We start from the raw sequence: 21,056 nt of genomic DNA, 5'->3' as shown, positions 1-21,056 counted from the left end.
CCTGGGGGTCACTTTTGAAAGGGGGAAATATTTACAAAGGAGATGAAATAAAAGTTTTTGTTGTGACGCCACTTGCAGGTTGCGGCTATTTAGTGGAGCCGCCGCTGCACAGTTCTCACTACTGGGGCTGGTGTTGTAGGCAGCCTTGATGTTGGGCCCTCCGCAAATAGGGCCAGGCCCCAAGGGATAGATGATGTTGTTAGGCGCGGAAAGAAGGTAGAACACACAAGGGATTGCAGTGTAACTGTTTTTTTTTACTCAGTTGTTGTGCTGGGAACTTGAGGAGTGCTGGTCCTCACCATTGGTTCCCTTAAGCATGCTTTACACAGGACGACCGATTGTGCGATTTCACAATCGATCGTACCCGCCCCCGTCGTTTGTGCGTCACGGGCAAATCGCTGCCCGTGTCGCACAAAGTCGTGAAACCCCCGTCACACGTATTTACCTACTGAGCGACTTCGCTGTGGGCGGCGAACGTCCACTTCCTGAATGGGGAGGGACATTCGGCGTCACAGCGACGTCACACAGCAGCTGGCCAATAGAAGCAGAGGGGCGGAGATGAGCGGGATGTAAACATCCCGCCCACCTCTTTCCTTCTGCACTGCCGGTGGGAGCCACGGGACGCAGGTAAGCTGTGTTCATCGTTCCCGTGGTGTCACACGGAGCGCCGTGTGCTGTCACAGGAACGATAAACAACCTGCTGCAGGAAAAATAAACGATATTATGAAACTGAGCGACGAGTACACGACTCATGATTTGTGAGTGATACTGGGTCACTCAGAGGTTTCACACGAGATGACGTCGTGAACGATGCCGGATGTGCGTCACGAAAACCGTGACCCCGACGATGCATCGCACAATCCATTGTCTCGTGTAAAGCACCCTTTAGTCCCAGTGCCAGTGTGGTAACTTGGTGGCTTCTTTCCCCTGCACCTGTCTCTGGTTGGTGGGTCCCCGTGGCTTGGAGCATCTGGGAGTTCCCTCCTGGTTCTCGTTCCGTCTTAGACCATATAACAGGTAGCTTGAACCCTGTGGGGATGATTTTTCTTGTCCTGTTCACTGGTTCTCCCGTTGCTATTGTGTCCCGAACTTTACGGTCAGTGAGGTCCTGGATGGTCCCCTCACTGTGCATATTTTATTAGGTCTGCCTGGAGCGCTTGCCTTACCTAGGATTCTGTATTCCGTTAGTGCTATGGTTTCGGGAGTACTCCACCGTACTCCACCGGCAACCACACACCTGGGCCCTCAGGTCACCGTTACACTCTCCTGTCAGTGCAGTTACGTCCATCTCCTCTCACTTCCAATTACTGACTCCACACTGTCTCACTGTCTGACCCCTCCTCTCCTGGTTGTAGTCTAGTGGACTGGATCGGCTCCACCCCTAGGTGGCCATCCATTAGGTCCAACCCTAATCTGTCACCAGTCTTTGGGATTGGGAAAAACAGGAATTAAATTTAATGTTTTGCTGTTACCGGCACTGGTCTTCTGCGTACCTGGGGGTAGGCCCTGCATCATTGACAGGATGCAGTACCTTGTAGCTTCTGATGGCTTCAGGGGCGCTACACATAAGTACACGAAAAGTGACAATGTCATGACATCACGATGTACGCCATAAGGATAATGATTTTCATTTTTAAAAACCTTTTGATGGCCCTAAACAGTTCAGAAAAAAAGTGTCCAAATGCAGTCACCTCGCTGAATCAATGCAGAAGTGAAATTACAACAAATTTATATTCTTGTACAATTCAAGTAAAATTTAATTTTACTCGAATAAATACACTCATCTCTAGTGCAGATGTGAGGTCGGCCCTGGGCAGTAGTTGCGATAGTGGCACAGTTCTTGAATGCCCCGGTCAGCCTCACAGGAATGGGGATATTGATTTTTATGTTGTTGTGGATTTTGTTGAGTGCATGGGTTTGTGCGGTGCAGGTCATATCTTTCAAGTAGCTGCATGTCACCAGTGCTATGGACAAACCAGGTCACATTTACAGTGAAGACAAAGACGGAGGCAAACAGTTCATTTTCAACAATTCTTTTAGTTCACCACACTCGACTTTACATGTGGGCACATATCTTAAGTACACTCTCTTCATAAAAATTCAGATATACAGCAGCATAGTCTCTAATGGTTACTTTTCCGTACAATGGTCTACCTGCTCTTTCCCTTTCTCTGGTGGATCTCCAAGGGGTCAACGAACCATGGCGGGAATGGAGGTCTAAGCTCTGAAGCTGTTCAAATAGAAGACCTATCCTTTCTGGACAAGAAGGGGGCAAGGGGGACATCATAACTCCAGCGAAGAGCTCCTTGCTCCCAGTGGCTGGAGAAGGTTCCGCACAATGGGGTGGATTACTTCCACTTGTCAGTTGTTGCTTACCCCTGCAAGAAAGAGTCAGAGGCCTGGCCATCCTTTTACCAGCTCTATATGTAAAATGGAGCCACTTGTCTATTTCTAGCTCTTACTTGTTCCGTCTGAAGCTACAGTCTGCTGGAGGACTCTCACAATCTCAGAGTCGATCTTCTGCTTCAGAGTCTACGAGTCACCTACTAACTGCAGTCTTTTAGGTATTAAACAACCTGCACGTCCACACTACCCAAGTCAAACCCTATATGAATCCTAAGATGGAATTATTCCTTTCCCTAAAGACCAGCTCCTCCCTTTGTGGGGTAGTCCCACACTTAAAGGGAACCTGTCACCGGATGTTTATAATACTTAACTAACGGTCGGTGCGGAGCAGATTGGTCAGATGGGAGTCTCCATTCTCTGGATCCCGTGCCTCCTCTTTCGGCCATCTTTGTCATCCTTCTGAAGCTAGTGTGGATGACGTGTTCAGTGAGGTCCTGCGCAGGCGCACTTTGATCTGCCCTGCTCAGGGCAGATCAAAGTGCGCCTGCGCAGGACCTCAATGTCGGCTAGTGCAGATGACATAGAACGTGTCATCCACACTAGCTTCAAAAGGAGGATTAAGATGGCCTAAAGAGGAGGCGCGGGACCTGGAGAACGGAGACGCCCATCCGACCAGTCTGCTTCACACCGACCATTAGGTATTATGAACATCCGGTGACAAGTTCCCTTTAACTATTGCATGCCCTACAGTCAGTTACTGGGCAAACTTCCTATGTTATAAACAGCCTACTTAGCAGTTGTATCTTACATTACCCATTCCTACATGACAGTCCTAAAATACACATTCTATACAGGAACACATCATAACATTGCTGATGTCTTCAGGGGTAGGAACTCGACCACCTCCTTACAAAGACACACCCAATCATGGTGCTACACCCACACAATACTCCTGATGTGCATGTATGTGAGCATGCAGGAACGGAGTGGGCACAGAATAAGTTTTGTTTTAATATTGTATGTAAAACCTATACATTTAAGAAAAGCATGATGGCATTTATGCCCCAAACCCACCCAGTCAGCAATATCAAACAAACAAAGGGAATATATGCCGCAGCTGTAAATACTCGCCCACTCATTTGATTTTTATTGAAGTTAGAACATGAATAATCCTGATAAAAAAACTGAGGAATTAATTAGAAATATCTATGCATTTTATAGATGAGTTGTGTTAACTATTATTTAGCTTATTAGCCATTTCTTTATTTAATCATGACTGAAAGAAAACAATCAACAAGGCGTCATAAAAGGCTGAATAATGAATGTGTAATTACGTTACATTTTATGTGTTTATACAACAAAGTGATTCTTACTAATGGATTATTAGTAAATTACCTGCTGCCTGTAATAAAGAACTTTTTTTTTTCAAATTACTGTTAGAATCAATAGATTCCATTAGTTAGGAGAGGTAAATAAAGAACACACATACTGTAGGGAACACATACTGTATATGAATATATCTGCGGCTGACCATGGATGCAATAAAGGGTGATTTCCAACTATTAAAAACTGTGGGCAAATGGCTTAAGACCCCATTACACAACAGATAACGCCTGACAGCCATCTTTCTCTACTCCTCCTTCAGCTAGGTGAAGCGCTCCTGTGTCTCCATGAGAAAGCTGCAGCCAGACTCTTCTGGTGGTGGCTTATCTTCCAAAGAACAAAAGATTGAAGATTGGCCATTGGAATTCCAATGTGCCGACCTTTCTCTATGCCGATATCATCTGTCAAGGGAGAATCGCTAGGCCCTCATACACAATATACTGTGAGTCAATACTTCTGATAACAGGGGTCCAGAAGAATGTAGCCTAAAGCCCCTGTCATATTTAACGACTTACCAGCGATCCCGAAAGCGATGTGACCTGATAAGGATCACTGGAAAGTCGTTGGGAGGTCGCTGGTGAGATGTCACACAGTCAGATCTTACCAATGACGCAGTAACGATCAGCGACCTGTATATCGATCTTGGCGAGCATTGGGACTGTGTTAGGAAGATGTTGGTAGGCGTTAAACACAGCAATGCGTCCTGCCTAGCAGGACATCGCCTTTGAAGAAAATGGTCCCAACCATTCAGCAACGACCAGCGATCTTACAACAGGGGCCTCATCGCTAATAATTGTCACACATAACGAGATCGGTGCTACGTCACAGAAATGGAGACGCAGCAACGATCTCGTTAGCAATCTCGTTGTGTGTGACAGGGCCTTAATGTGTATGGGGTCTTAATGTGTCATGAGTGTGTTCAGCCTAGGAGAGACCTTGGGCAAGTCTGATATCAGAAGGCCACAGCACCTTGCTTCTGGAAGATCCACTGCTGTTACTTGAATTAAAAATTCAAGAAAAACATCATCGGTTCCATGAAAAGATCATGGCTTGACGCGTTTCGGACAGTTGGAATGTAGATAAGTCCTTAATCATAAGCAGGATGCTTATGATTAAGGACTTATCTACATTCCAACTGTCCGAAACACGTCAAGCCATGATGTTGTCATGGAACCGATGATGTTTTTCTTGTATTTTTAATTGTTGAATAAAGTTTCTACACTTTTACATATTTTTCGTTGGATTTATATTTTTCCTATCCTGGAATTGGTGCTGAGTCCCGTCCTTTCTCCTTGCTATTGCCTCTACGGACCTGCCTGTCCGGTGGACATCCTGCATTCCATCTGAACTGAGCGGATACATATACGGGTGAGCTGAATTTTTCTTTCTTTGTTACTTGAATAACATCTTTTTGTTAGTAGTGCTGTAAGGGTTAAGCACCCTTTCCTGCCTGGCTGCTGGCTTTAGGTTTCAATCTCAGGTGTGGCTCTATGAGCTCACTCCCCTTCCTTACTTAAAGTCATCTGCCTGATCAACTGATGGCTGTGATAGAAACTGAATCCTCACTTCTATGTGGTCCACTTTAGAAGGAGCCTGCTGCTCTGGAAGAAATTTGTCATGTTGTGTGCAGCAGTGGTGATTGCGGCACTGAAGCCACCTGGAATGTTTTCCCTTTTCATGTCTATTTCCCCTGTTTTTCCTACCCTTGTGTTTCGGTATTGTAAGGGTGAGACTAGTCATCTCATCGGCCTGCTCACTAGCAAGGGTGAGTTTAGAGCAAACAAGGGCTTAGGAATGTGGTCGGCGATAGGGTGAGAGAAGTAGGTGCAGAGAAGAGATACGGACAGGTGAGGAGGCTAGTTGATTATAACTTTTTACTGGGTTTTTTTCATTCCCAGCCCATCCATTTGTTATTCTTTGGTGGCAGGAGTGGAGATGAGCAAACTTGAAAAGTAAAGTTCGGTGTTCGTAGCGAACACAGACTTTACAAAATAAGTTTTTGAGTTCGGAGTTAAGGTGTATTATGTATACTAACAACTCACTAGAGCATTGCTGTGCTTGGGTACGCTTGGTGCTCAGCCAACTACGAGCCACTTGCAGTGTTTGAATGGCTCACACTGGAGGTAGCAAGAGCGTTATAGGATCTAGTGTGCACCCAAAAAACATAAATGGAAAAACCAAGACCACCCTCCCCAGAAGTGATCTGTTTATGGCTGGCTGCATGTGGGAGGAGGGCTTAACTGCCAATCAGTGACTTCCATTGGGGTTTAGGTCAAGTCCGGGTCCAGAACCAAACTTTATCTAAAGTCTGGCTAAACCCACCGAACCGAATTTCAAAAGGTCTGCTCATCTCTAGTGGGGAGCTTAACAAACGATTTTGTTTAAGATCAATTGGGACATATTTGGGAGCAAATCGCACCTCCTACCCGAATACAAGTGAATCTGACCAATTCTAATTTTAGCAGATATCCTCAACTCTGTTCGTTATAGCTTTGCTTCCCCTTCTGAGAACAGTATAAATAGTAGTAGTCCCCCTAAATTCCATCAGGATGTCACTTACTGGACTTCATATACTTTTGATAAAACAGTAGCAGTAGCTATGCTTGTCTTCTTAATTATGAGCTCCTGCTATTTAGCCCTAAATATTCATGAGCTCCAGCTTGCACGTAACATCTGACAATGAAAAAGCAAAATCCCATGGAATGCATTGGGTGATGACTGCACAACTGCCTGAGCTGAGCACATTGGGTTTAAAACAGTTATCATTCACATACAAGGCTCATAGATTCAATTTAAGGCCATGTGCCCACGTTGCTTTTTTGTGTGCTTTTTTTCTGCACAAAGATTGTTTTGGCAGGAAAAACGCAGCAGAAAAAAAAGGCGCACATTTTTTATTGCATTTGCAGTATTTTTTCATGCTTCTTTTTGTGCTTTATTTCAGCCATGGCGATCGCAGGGGTTCAGGCGCTGTAACCCCACCATCGCCGCCGGGTCTCTGGCTGATTTTACAGTCAGGACCCTGCTCTCACTTCCCCGAAGTGGCCCCTGTGCAGTTTCCGACAGTTTAACCCCCTTAATGCTGTGATCAGTGCAACTGCAGAGTACAGGAGGCAGGGAGAGAAATCTCTTATCTCTCCCTGGCAATTGGGTCCCTGTAATGCGATTACAGGGACCCCAGGTTACTGAGCTATGGATAGCTTCACACACCATGCTGTGGTGTGGTGATGGCAAAGTGCTGCAAATATAATCCACTGTAGTGATAAAGCATTGCAGGGGATTATAGAAAAGCAGAAACAATTGACATGCTGCTTCTTTCAGCAACAAAATCTGAGAGGAAAAAAGAAACAGTGTGTGCACAGCAAGTCAGGATTCTCATTGACTTTGCCGGGATGCTTTTTCCTTGCTTTTATTGTTTAAAATAACCAGTGGTCTCTTAATTTTTGCCAGAGCTGTATCTATCTATCTATCTATCTATCTATTTATATATATATATATATATATATATATACCGTAGTACACAATATATAGTTGTATAAAATTAAATAAGTAATTTAAAAAAATGACGTAGCGCACCGCAGTATTTTTGATTCTCAGCGCACATAAAGCAGACAACTACGGGCTGCCACCCCCATCTGCCTGGCTTTACCTTGACTGGCAATCAAAATATAAGGAAACCCTTTTTTTAAGTTATTAAAAAGAATAATTAAAAATAAAATGCGTGGGCTCTTGCTGCATTATTGTATTGCTAGCTAATCATAATCCAAGCAGCTACTGGCTGCTAACCCCCCACTGCTTGGTGTTACCTTCACTGGCAATGGAAAATCCAGGGAAGCCCTATTTTTTTTTATTTAAGTTTTTTGCCAAAAGACTGAAAAAAAAAATGACGTGGGCTTCGCCAGATTTTTGTATGCTAGCCAGGTACAGCAAGCAGGTATGGGCTGCCCCCAACCCTCAGCTGCCTATTTGTACCCGCTCGAAACCAAAAATATAGGGAAGCCCTTTTTTTTATTATTTCATGAATTTCAGGTACAACTAGGCAACTGGGGATTGGAATCTTCAGCGCAGGGTGGCCTAAGCTTTCTGGGCCTCCCCCCCTGCAAAGTGCAGTCCGCAGCCACCCCAGAATATGGCGCTTTCATAGAAGCGCCATCTTCTGGCGCTGTATCCAACTCTGCCATCGGCCCTGGCCAGGTGGCACGCTGGGTAATAAGGGGTTAATACCAGCTTTGTTTTACCAGCTGGTATTAAGCCCGAGATTCTTAATGTCAGGCCAAGTTTGACCCGGCCATTAAGAATCTCCAATAAAGGGTTAAAAAAGACACCACACAGAGAAAAAATACTTTATTAGAAATACACAGATACACTTAGAGACTCCATCTTTATTACTCCCTCTCACCCCTCCACGATCTTGGTCTTCTGTCTTCTGCCACCGATCTAGCTCTGCTATATGAGAAAGCACGGGGGGAAAGGAAGAACACTTCTGCTCCCCGTGCTGTCTAATCACTCAATGAGTGAGCAGAGACTGCAGGTTTGTAAGTGGTGACGTCACTGCTGCCACCGTTGCCATAGTAACCTAGCGAGTCAGTTACTGTAGCAACGGTGATCTATGGTGATCACCTGATTCCTGGCGCCGCTATTCACTGGCTGTGGCATTACAGTGTGTGGCAGCCAACCCCTACATGAGGGCTGACTCTGCAAAAAGCACCCATATGCAGGGAGGGAGAGGCAAGCATGTTCCCAAGCATCTCACCGGTACTCGGTGTAGCATCCCAGGGGGTCGGGGAAAAATTACTTGTCACCAGGCCTGGTGATGTCAGATCTGGGGATGACACGAGGTGGCCCTTTTGCCCGGTTTCGTGACCCCGAGGTGTACACGTAGGGAGAGGGGGAATAAGGATGATGGTGTATGTTGATTTTGTGACGCCACCTGAAGAATGCGGCCAGGGAATTAGCCGCCGCTTCTGTTGCTGTCGTCCGGGGCGGATGGTAGTAGCAGCTGATGTGTTTCTGCTCTCCACAGGTAGAGTGGGCCCCGGGAGGATGATGAGGGGAGTAGTGATGGCGGGCGCCGAGGCGCGGGATGGCAGGTGCCGAGGCGCGGGGCGGCGGGCCCGGGAATGAGAGGCGGACACAGTCTTTGCGGGTTTCAAGTGTTTTACTCATCGTTATGCCGCTTGCCCGGGAAGTACCAGCCACCAGCTGTGATGGGCCCCGTTGAACCCAGATCCTTTAGAGGTCAGAGCCGCTGCGATGGACAGTGCGCCCTTCCTCCTTGCACTTGGTGTTAGATCCCCGTGGCCTGAAGCTCTTGGGGACCCCCAGTTCTTGAAAAGTGTGTACTCCCTGCTGGTATGCAGGTGCTACGGGTCCGCTGTGGGGCCTGCCTTGGAACACGACCCCGGATCCTATCTGGCACTGTGCTTCGGGAACTGTGGGGGCTGGAGAGACGTGCAATCCCCCAAGCCTGTAGATTTTGGTGGACAACTTAGAGTATAATCGACCCTAGGATTCTGCACCCTGCACAGCGCCGGTCCCGAGGGAGCAATAAAGCTCTCCGCTCAGCGACCGTATTGACTCCTGCATCCCACCAGAGCCACTGTTCAAACTCAACCGCTCTCTTCCTCTCCTGCTGGAGAACTCTCTAACTGTTGTGTTGGTTCCTAACTTCCCCAGGTGGTTGCTCCTCCTGTCCCAGGTGGACTGGGGATACCAGGTGTGGTGGTGTCCTAAAGGCCCAACCACACTGGTGACCCCTTTTGACCCAAACCTAGCCCGGTCCACGGTAAAGAAAGGTAACCTGTTTGTGTGTATGAGTTGTGTAAATGGAACCGGCACTGACCTCCTCTGGATCCAGGTTGAGCACTGCACCTTAAGTCAGGTGCAGTACCTGTGGCAACTGAAGCCTCAGGGGCACCACATGCTCGCCCATCCCTATCCACTGACATTACAGGACCTTGCATGACATCATAGCCATGTGACCAGTCCGTAACCAATGAGGTAATTCAAAATTCACCCCTGACTGGTCACATGCTTATGACGTCACGGAAGGTCCTGTAGTCAGTGGTGGTTACCGGGCAGCACAGCGATGATCGGACTTGGAAACAGAAGTGGCAGAAGACAGAGTCTGTAGGACGCGTCGCAGGACCTGTAAGTATAATGACAATGTTTATTATTAACTATATTTTTTATTTTACAGCCCCCGCTGCCCCATCCCATAACTGTAAAGCCCGAGATCGGAGATTGGATGCAAGATTGAGTTATCTTGATCCCGATCTTTACAAAACGATCGGGTGAGTCTCCCCGATCCCGACCATCAGGAGGATCGCCCATCACTAATGCTGGATAAAGGAGATCTGCACAGCCAACAGTATTAACCTGAGCAAGCGTGCATGAAGCACTGCGCTGTGATCTCCTGACACCAGAAATAGGAGGGACCACTCTCTATCGTGGTACCCTCGTGACAGGTTGTCCCTGTGTAGAACAGGCCGGTAGTTGATAACTGCCTGTCATTTAGTTTTTGGCTCCATACGCAAAAATAATAAAAGTCCTAGATAACCCTTTTATATATTCATGTTTGAGGTTTATTAACCTTTGAGATTGACCGACCATAAAACTGCAAATAGTCTAATAGTTGTGCACACAATGTAGTCATGTTTTTTAGCATAAATTTAGCTATTTGGTTCCATTAGTTCTATAATGTATGTATTCCAGGAGTATTACAATGAATGGTATTTGTTTATTTACTATAATCAGGTATCTTGTAATACGCATTTACTATGTTTTTACATAATTCAGATTTGTCTTATTTGATTTGTTTCTTCTGTGCGATGTTAAAAAGAAAACCTGCTGTGGTTGTTGAAAATAATTAAGAAGCTGCTATTGATGTATTTTGTTTATACTAGTTGTTCCTATTTAATATATTGCGTAAATAATGATTTCCCACTGTACTCGTTAACCCCTGCAGCTCTGCTCATTATCACATGAATATCAAACTAAAGTATTAGATATGCATATATTAAACAGACTGTTCAGAACATAAAATGAGCTGGAGGATACAGAAAGGTAAAATAAATCAATAATGGGATCAGTTAACAGCAGCGTGATGAGGAATTCCAACTGACCATTTTGTTTCTCACAACATGCCACACACAAACACGTCAGAGGGTAACATGGAAAAGTTTCGTTAAAGTGGTTGTTACTACTTTTACTTAATGGCTCCTCCTTAGGATACATCATCAATGTCTCATTGGCCTGGGTCCGAAACCCGGCAACTCTGTCGATCAGCTGTTCTCAGTTGCGGAAGGAGCAGCAGGCAGCTGGAAATGCTCAGATCCTGAGCTGCTCCTTCAGATAGTGGCCACAGCCGGGTACTGCAAATCTGCCGCCTATTGATTTGAAAGGGAAGCGGATGTGTAGTATACAGATGGGTATGAGCATTTCCAGCCGCTTACTGCCACCAGCGGCACTGAGAACAGCTGATCGGCGGGGGTGTCGGGTGTCGGACCCCGGCTGATCAGATAATGATGACCTATCCTAAGGAGAGACCATCAATGTAATATAGTGGACAATCCTTTATCTGAGAGCACCAATTATATAATTGGGATCAACTATGCATATAAATAAAAAGTACTGCATTTTTCTCGCTGCCTCTAGCTCCTCCCTCTACTGTGCCGCCCCCTCGTCAGCAGCCGAACTGCTCAGATCCGGATCCTAGGTGGCTCAAGGGGCGTCCGGACCCGGGGGTCGTTCGGCCACTCAAATGAAGGGGATATTTACAGGGGATGGAGTATCTACAGTTCGTGACACCACCCGTGGTGTATGGTAAGGTTGGAGTACCACCGCTGCGTTGGGGTGTACCCGGGGTGATCACAGGGGCAGCCAGGTGTTGCAACCCTCCACGGGTAGGGGGAATGCCCCAGGACTCGGTGATGGGTTTGAGAGGTGCCGTTGAGTGGTGGAAGGATCAGTTGTGTACTCACTCAGTCCATGAAGCTGACGCCGCCAACTTGGTAAACCAAAGTTCTGGACACCGCTGCTGCTGAGGAGAGCTAGTTTGGGTCCCGTCCCCGGTGGTGTTGCCTGTTGCCTGTGACCTTTCCCTTGGCACCTTGTTCTCTTCTTCGTTGGCCCCTATAGCTTGAAACTAGTCGGGTCCCGCTCCCCAGTGTGGCTAACTGTGGGAGCTTGCTCTTAGAGTTCACGCTTGGGATTTCCTGGACCGTTTTAGTGGAAAATTCTATCCCCCTCGTTGCGCTAGTACCCTAATTTTGGAGCAGGAGAAGAGCGGATCTTGAAGGCTCCGTTCTCGTCGGGTGAATTGTCAGGTTGCCTGAAGCTACTCCCTGACCTAGAGTCCACGTGCCCAGTCATGCCCTGGTCCCAGCCAGGTGATGGTACAAGACCACCAGCTGTCCTCCTCGACAATACCGTGCCCCTTGTCACGATCCCCTGCGACCGGGAGTCCAGCTTCTACTAGGCCCAGACCACCGTCTGCTACCTAGTGACTTCCAAGGAGCCCGGCTCCTGACCTCCTCTCTCCTTCACTTCTATCACTACACTGGCCTACTCCTGACACTCCTGACCTCCCCTTATTAACCCCTAAGTGGATGACCCTATTCCACTCAGGCCGTCCACGGGTGTGTCTGGTGGGTGTGATGTTCCTAGGATTGTGATTAGCTGGTTTTGGCAACACCATTGGTTGGGGACTCCTAACCAAAAAGAAGGTGGATATTGCACAGAAGGGCAGATTGCACAACACTCTGTGACGACCTGATAGGCCAGGGCGTCAAACTATCTCTAACTCCTCCCTTCTCCATAGAATTTTTTAAGCAGCAACTTCCATCTCCTATCTCAATAATAGTAATGTGTTCACGGAATACAGATTTTACAGCTTTTACTCTTGAACTGTGATTGAAAGATCTGTGTAGGAGGAGAACGAAGAAGATTTTGCTGATAAGATAAATTACAAAGTTTCTTATATTAATAAGTACTATTTATTTATTAAATATAATTTAAACGAACAATGACCCTATAGATATTTCTTTCCAAAGGCAAATAATCTCTATCAGCCATAAAATTCTATTTTAATTATCACATACGCAACCACACACCAAGCAACCCAATCATTAAATGGTCTGATATTCCAACCAGCCATTTAATTAGACCCTTGTAGCATTTGTACTCAATTAGGAAAAGTATGTAAAAGTGCCAAAATTATATAAGAAATGTAATAATTAGCTGAAAACATAAAAATATCATGTCCTCAGCTAAACTATAGGTCTCCAGTGATTGAAAGGAAAGCAGTTGTCAACGTGGAAGTGCCTGACCCACAGCTACATTAATAGGTCTATTTTCTGTATTGTGTCTAGATTCTAATGCACAAACCCCTGTGTAGAAATCTCTAAAAGCCAGAGGAAAATGCCTTTTCACTGCCAAGTCTTCTAAAATATTTCTGTGCAAATCGAAATGTTCTTTATTCCTATGACAACCAAGACAGCTGGATGTCTACAGAATTAAAATTCTTCTTTATGTGCCGAGCATGGTTAAACGCTTACTTCTTCATATTTATATTATTTATCACATATACCGTATATACCGCATTGCAAAAGTAAATATACTTACATATCAGAAGGATGAAGCAGAAGTGGCCCCGGAATTCTCCCTCAGTAAAACAACTCCTCAGGATTGTATAACCATTCTTAGGCTACTTTCACACTTGCATTGGACGGCTTCCGTTGCTATCCGCAGCCTTGAGGAATTACGGTAACCGTTGCAGGAATCCGTTATATTCCTCATAGACTTCTATTAGCTACGGATAGCAATGGATGGTCTTGCATTGCATCCGTCCCGCGGCGCATCAGTTGTTTTGACGCTGACCGCGAGTGACCGTCGGGCGGATGGAACGCTGCATGTAGCGTTTTTTCTGTGCTTGGCGGAGTGTCAAAAAAACGCAACCTGCAGGAATCTGTTGGCATCCGTTGTTTTTATAATGGATGCCTATGGTGGCGGATTCCGTTAGAATCCGTCATTTGACGGATTCCGTTAACGCAACCGTCTTTACACAACTGCGCATGCTCAGATGTGTAAAGTCAAGGAAAAAAACCCTATAACGGATTGCGTTATTTTGTACGATCCGTAGCATCCGTTGTGCCACTATATGCAACGCATCCGTTGCATCCATCACACAACGCAATGCTACGGATCCCGTCCAACGCAAGTGTGAAAGTAGCCTTAGACGCAAATCAAAAATGTAACAAATCAAAGCTCCTGGTTTTGATGTTTTCTTCTTCTGCTCTTTCCGGCCCTACTCTCTGTGTTAGAGATACTAGGAGGGGGACGAAAAAGGTAACATATCAATTAATAGAGTGAACAGAGAAAAGATTCAGTAGAAATGGAAGAAAGCACAAGAGGAAATAACTGCGGGATAGATGGGATACCCTCCAGCCTATATTACTGGGAGAGACACACAGAGCTCACATGTAGCCAATATTACTGGGAGAGACACACAGACATAACATCCAGCCTATATTACTGGGAGAGACACACAGAGCTCACATGTAGCCAATATTACTGGGAGAGACACACAGACATAACATCCAGCCAATATTACTGGAAGGGACAAAGACCTCACATCTAGCCAATGTTACTGGAAGAGACACACAGAGCTCACATCCAGCCTATATTACTGGGAGACACACAGATCTCACATCCAGCCTATATTACTGGGAGAGACACAGACCTCACATCCAGCCTATATTACTGGGAGAGACATAGACCTCCTATCCAGCCTTTATTACTGGGAGAAGCACAAAGTTCATATCCAGCCTATATTACTGGGTGAGACACAGAGCTCACATCCAGCCTATATTACTGTGAGAGACACACAGAGCTCACATCCAGCCTATATTACTGGGAGAGACACACAGACCTCACATCCAGCCTATATTACTGAGAGACACACAGACCTCACATCCAGCCTATATTACTGTGAGAGACACACAGATCTCACATCCAGCCTATATTACTGGGAGAGACACAGACCTCACATCCAGCCTATATTACTGGGAGAGACATAGACCTCCTATCCAGCCTTTATTACTGGGAGAAGCACAAAGTTCATATCCAGCCTATATTACTGGGTGAGACACAGAGCTCACATCCAGCCTATATTACTGTGAGAGACACACAGAGCTCACATCCAGCCTATATTACTGGGAGAGACACACAGACCTCACATCCAGCCTATATTACTGGGAGAGACAGAACTCACATCCAGCCTATATTACTGAGAGAGACACACAGACCTCATATCCAGCCTATATTACAGGGAGAGACAGAACTCACATCCAGCCTATATTACAGGGAGAGACACGCAAACCTCACATCCAGCCTATATTACTTGGAGAGACACACAGAGCTCACATCCAGCCTATATTACAGGTAGAAACACAGAGCTCACATCCAGCCTATATTACTGGGAGAGACACACAGAGCTCACATCCAGCCTATATTACAGGTAGAAACACAGAGCTCACATCCAGCCTATATTACTGGGAGAGACACACAGACATAACATCCAGCCAATATTACTGGAAGGGACAAAGACCTCACATCTAGCCAATGTTACTGGAAGAGACACACAGATCTCACATCCAGCCTATATTACTGGGGGAGACACAGAGCTCACATCCAGCCTATATTACAGGTAGAAACAAAGAGCTCACATCCAGCTTATATTACTGGGAGACACACACAGAGCTCACATCAAGCCAATATTACTGGGAGAGACACACAGAGCTCACATTCAGCCTATATTACAATGAGAGACACACAGACCTCACATCCAGCCTATATTCCTGGGAGAGACACAGAGCTCATATCGAGCCTATATTACTGAGAGAAGTATAGGAGTTATACTGCACACTCAAGTAGTATATAAATAATTAATTTATTCAGATTCTTAAAAGCCAAGCAAAGGAAATGAACTCATAAAGGCAGATATGTAATCTCTGACATTTCGGCCAACGGCCTTATTCACAGAGTTTGCTGCCAGAAGTAGTTCTGAATCCCAGAGAGATAGCTGTGGCTATGGAGTTTGCTGGAAAATTATAGGGGTATAATGTCCTGAATGCCAGGGGCATGTAGTCTGAGCCTATGTAAACGCCGGCGCTCCTGTGCCTTGGCTGTATGAAGAGGCTCTATCACCTTTCTAGGCCTTCCACCAACTGCCTATCATTAAGGAAGTAACTTTTTATGCCCACTTAAATCCTCCTACCTTGGACTGACCCAATAGTTAACCCAAACTACTAGCTAACTAAATGCTGCAGGCCATCGAATAGACACAGCAACATATAAAACATGACAATATCACTATAAAATGTTCAATAGGAGTGTCGACAGCTTGTCCTCTCCTTTATAGGCACATGGTGCACAGCAGCTGTGAATAAGGTAGTGTCACTGTATAGTGGTTGGTAATTAGCGAGTTTGCTTATTTTTGAGGTAGGACTTATTCTCAAGGAAACAAAGTCAGGAGAAAGTTTGCCTTTCAAAAAATGCAGATCTACTTCCCAGAAGAATTGAAAAACAATATCCAGCGTCTCCAGGAGGATTGGATGTAAAAATGAAGTCTTTATTCAATAAAAAGGTTTTTTCCATCAACATACAGCAAAATACAAAGGCAGGTGGGAGAGAGGAGCTTTTTCCTACGCGTTTCGACCTGTGCAGGTCTTAGTCATGGCTAAGACCTGCACAGGTCGAAACGCGTAGGAAAAGCTCCTCTCTCCCACCTGCCTTTGTATTTTGCTGTATGTTGATGGAAAAAACCTTTTTATTAAATAAAGACTTCATTTTTACATCCAATCCTCCTGGAGACGCTGGATATTGTTTTTCAATTCTTGATGTGAATTCCCACCCGGGTCAGGGTGTTTCCGTGCGTCGGAGGTTTGACCAGGAGTGAAGAGGGCTGAGCTGAATCTTTCCCATTTATCTACTTCCCAGAAGAGTTATACTTACCAGACCCCATGCGTCTGCCTTTCTCTCACATCCTCCTGCGATCTTCGGCAGACGCTCCCAGCAGGTATGCTCCACGCGGTCCTCCCTTGCTTCTGGCCAACACATAAACCCTCATGCATGCATGCACACACTCATACAGCCACATCAGATTGCACACACATACACACACATCATATCTCAAACACAATCGCACACACACACTCACCACATCCAGCGATACCAATTGCCTCCAGCCAGGCAGAGAGTCCTGGGACACAGTGAAGTAGAGTGTGAGGACTTGCGGGTGAAACACATAAGGACCTGTGCATAAAACGCATCAATGCGTTCCATCGCCAGGCCCTCCATGTGCTCCACCAGCAGGTCCTCGCGCTCCATTGCACTGCATCCCATGTCCTTATGTACCAGAAGCAATCGATATCACTGGATGTGGTGAGTGTGTGTGTGGAATTTGATGTGTGATTGTGTGTTTCTGTGTGTGCGATCTGATGTGTGTGGGTGTGCGTTCCACTGCAGATCCTCTAGTTCATCGTCTGGTGAGGATGATTGCGGGGTCTTTTTTCTTCTCTCTTTCAGGGTCTCTGCTTTCTATAATGAAGTGTCCTGCAGCTGTCGCGGGCGGAGGAGGGGACGCTGCGCTCTCCCACTGCTCGGGTCCGGCCGCTGCTGCGGCTGCCGCTGCTGCTCGGTGGTGGCTCGAGCGGTGGGCCGGATCCCGGGGACTCGAGCGGCGCTCCTCGCCCGTGAGTGAAAAGGGGATTTTTGATTGTGGGGGTTTTGATTATTGTCCGTGACGCCACCCACGGTTGTGGTGATATTGGTGACACCACCGCTGCTCTAGACGGGGATCCCGGGAGCGGTGACAGGGAGCAGCTTTGTTGTTAGTTCTCCCCTCCGTGGGTAGGGGGTTGGTTGTCCCGGGGCCCGGTGATGGGGTAGGGATGGATTGCAGGCGGGTTACAGGGCCTGGTGAGGTGCAGGGTCGCGGGGGCAGCGCTGGTACTCACTCAGCCAATGATGAGGACACAGTTCTCGGTAAAACAGACGGCTGGATGGACGGGTCCCACAGACGGCTGTGGTGTTGTTTCTCCCGGCAGGTTGGTGGTGACTGCCTTTCCCTGCACCTATGTACGGTAGATGGTTCCAATGGGTTCCCACCGGTAACCCGCTCCCCAGCTTGGATATGGGCTGGAGGAGCCCCTTTTGCCCGCAGGCTCTGGCCCTGAGAAACGGTTGCCTTGGCGGAGGCAGTGTCTCCCTCTCTTGGTTGGACTGTTGCCTTCTGTCGGGACTTGGCTGTTGGGAAACCCAGGAGGTTCCCTTCACTAACGAGTTCGGCAAATTCACGGCGACTCCTAGCCTTGCCGGGGTCCGTAAGCCCCTGCCAGATGGTGCTGGCTTCTCTTTGCGTACCGGTCCGGTACCGCCGGGCCACAGCCCATCCACAGTCCTTACGGTAGACTCCAATCAGCCACTCCTGCAGACGGTCACCACCGTCTGCCAACCTTGCTGTACCACCCGGGCCACACACCCGGACGCCGTCAGTTAGTTGCTCCACTACCACTTCTCTTCCTTCCACCTTCACCTCCAAAACTAATCTGTTTGTTTTCCCGCCTCCAGGACTGTGAACTCCTCGGTGGGCGGGACCAACTGCCTGGCCAATCCCCTGGTGTGAACATCAGCCCCTGGAGGAAGGCAACAAGAGTTTTGTGTCTGACTTCGGTGTGCCTGCTGGGAGTGTGGGGTGTGTGGGTGTTGTGCTCTGTGACCCCTGCCTTGTCCAGGGCGCCACACAGCATCTTTAACATTTTTTAGCTGCATGGACACTTCATTATTGAACCGCGACTAAGGCTTATTTTCGGGGTAGGGCTTATATTTAAACCTTATACCGAAAATGCTGAAAACTCCTGCTAGGGCTTATTTTCGGGGAAACACGGTAGGTATGTGACGCCCTGGACTAACCAGGTAGTCACACACATAACAACTTACACACCCCTTCCCTAGACAGTTACACCAGTCAGACACAAAACCCTTGTTGCCTCCCTCCAGGGTCTTATGTCCACACCAGGTGGGGTGGAGCCAGGCGTTTGGCCCCCTCCGAGGAGTTCACAGGCCTGGAGGCGGGAAAACAGACAGCGTTTAGGAGGTGAAAGTGAGAGGAGTAACACGTCTGCGTGTGGCTGGGTAGGAGCCCAGGCACTGACAGCAAGGTTGGCAGACGGTGGTGGCCGTCTGCAGGAGTTAGCGGAACTCTGCAGAGCCGTAGGACCAGGGTCGGGCGTTGGCTCGCCGGTACCGAACCGGGAAGCGGAGTGAAGCTAGGCACACAGGCAGGGCCATCAGACCCCGACCAGGCTTGGAGCCGCCGACAACAGTTAAATCCGAGTGTGACAGGAACCCCAGGGGTTTCCCAACAACCAAGACCCGACAAAAGGCAAAAGTCCACACCGTGAGGATACACAGCCACCGCCACAAGCTAGAGATCCAAGGGCCAGCGCCTGCGGGCAAAACGGGCTCCTTCAGCACATATAAGCCGGGGAGCAAACTACCGGTGGGCAACCACAGGAGTCAGAACATTCTAACAGGTGCAAGGAAAGACAGCCACCATCAGCCGTCTGGGGAGAGCACAACAACACTGCAGCCGGCTGCGGGACCCGTCCATCCGGCCGTTTGGTTTACCAAAGACTCTGTCATTGACTGTCTGAGTGAGTACACCAGTGCCATCCGGCACCGCGCCGTGCTGCCCCTGCAACCCTGCACCCCAGCCATCCAGCCTCCCCGTTACACCATCGGGCCCCGGGATCACCAACCCCTATCCACGGAGGGGACAACATCCTAGCTGCTCCCTACCATCTCTCCCGGGATCCCCGTCACCAGCAGCGGTGGTGCCATCATCACCACGTCCCGTGGGTGGCGTCACGAACTCTCTCCCCAAACAAACCATCCCTTTTCACTCACGGGTGAGGAGCTCTGCTCGAGTCCCCGGGTCCGGCCCACCGCTCGAGCCACCGAGCAGCAGCAGCAGACGCCCCGGACCCGAGCGTGGCGAGTGCGTCCCCTCCACCCGCGAGAACTTGGCGTCACGAACAGGATAGAACCGATCTATCTACCGGTAGAAGTGCGCCTTGCAGTCCCCGCCGGCGGCGTCCGGCAGAAAAATTGGAAGTTCCGCCATCTTTTGGCGTGAATATTTCCCGCTCGAGCATCTTCCCTGAGCAGGGAAGGCGCGAAAGTGAGGCCCCGCCCCCAAAGAGGAACTGCTAGAAAGAACCAAGGGGGGCGGGTGGAGGCCTACCTCATGTAACCGAGAGTATAAAAAGCAAGGATGCCAGGACTCTGCGACACATCCGGTTCCTGGGAGCACAAGCGCTGACATGTCTGTCCCGTCCGACCACGCAGAGATCCTGGAACCCACGCCAGGAACAGCGGCGAGGGTGGAGGCCCGGACCGGTCAAATGTGCTGCCGCCTGCAGGCCCAGGTCCGATTCTTGATGGAGTGGTGGGTGGCCGAAATGGAGGAGGTGGCGGCGGCCATGCGGAGACGCGAGGTGGAAGCAGTGTTGGAGGAGCGGGTAAGCGACCCACGCCCCTGTGTCCCTGAAGGACCGGTCGCTGCGGCTGAGGGGTCCGGTCTGCTTCCTTCCCCGCGACCTGCACTGGCTGTTGTCGCCTCTCCACTAGGCTCGCTGTCCCCGACACCGGCAGCGGAACCCAGTCCATCCGCCCTGGAGGACCAACCTGAAGGCGTTGTCCGTGAACGGCCCGTGTCCCTCCCACTGCCATTGAAGATCCCGCGGGAGGTGCTCGTCCGCGAAGAGAAGCTGTCGGCCCTGGACGCGGCCGCACCCGAGACCGTCTCAGCCCTGGCAGTCCGTCCGGCTACTGGAGAGGTGGAAGCCGTGAACCGGAAGGCCCAGTAGGTGAGGCCTGCTGTCCCTACACCCCACGCCTCGGCTGAGGCTGCGCCGGGTCGTCGCTGCAAAGCAGCAGCCCAGGCCGTGTCACCGCAGGACCCCCACAAGAGATTACCGGTCGTGGCCGGTGTGGGTGAAGTCCGGCGGGGCCCGACCCGCGCGCAGGGGCATGCAAACACCCCTTACTGGGACAGGGAGCCGAGCCAGTGGGGCCATGAAATTGCCGCTAGGGAGCAGCAGAGGGCCGAAGTGCTGGCACGCGTCGTGAAGGAGAAGGACAATCTCCGCAACGCCACCTGTCAGGTGCGGGGCCCGGTGCATGAGGGCCGGGTGAGGAGGTTTTATCCTCAGCGGGGATACGGCTTCGTGTACGAACCGGGCCTGGAGGCCGAGATGTTCGTGGCC

Source organism: Anomaloglossus baeobatrachus, chromosome 5, assembly GCF_048569485.1.
Source record: "Anomaloglossus baeobatrachus isolate aAnoBae1 chromosome 5, aAnoBae1.hap1, whole genome shotgun sequence".
In the NCBI taxonomy this organism is placed as follows: Eukaryota; Metazoa; Chordata; class Amphibia; order Anura; family Aromobatidae; genus Anomaloglossus; species Anomaloglossus baeobatrachus.
The sequence above is the reverse complement of the archived record's forward strand: the minus strand, read 5'-3'. Positions refer to the sequence as shown.